Source organism: Miniopterus schreibersii (genome assembly GCF_964146895.1).
Source record: "Miniopterus schreibersii genome assembly, chromosome: 11".
Lineage (NCBI taxonomy): Eukaryota > Metazoa > Chordata > Mammalia > Chiroptera > Miniopteridae > Miniopterus > Miniopterus schreibersii.
Genome location: NC_138111.1, coordinates 5,658,710 through 5,659,001, shown reverse-complemented (window position 1 = coordinate 5,659,001; position 292 = coordinate 5,658,710).

The following is a 292-nucleotide window of genomic DNA, read 5'->3' as shown; positions in this document are numbered from 1 at the left end:
CACACCCTCTCGCCGCTTCCTCTGTGTATTTTTAAACCAGTGAAACTCCCACAGCCCCACCTCCCTGTCCTCTCTGCAGGGGGGGGGGTTGGGGCCTCCCCCAGTCCAAGCCCCTGTGGGTTTCTTTCTTGTCCCCAGCAGCAAGGGGGAGTGCGGGGAGCAGACCACAAGCCCGAGGGACTGCAAGGTCTGGGGACCAAACCACAGGCTCTGGGAACGTAGCCCATTGGGCTGGGGGCCGCTGGGGGCCTGCCAATGGCTGTCAGGGGGCCTGGCCATGGGACCGGGAGGG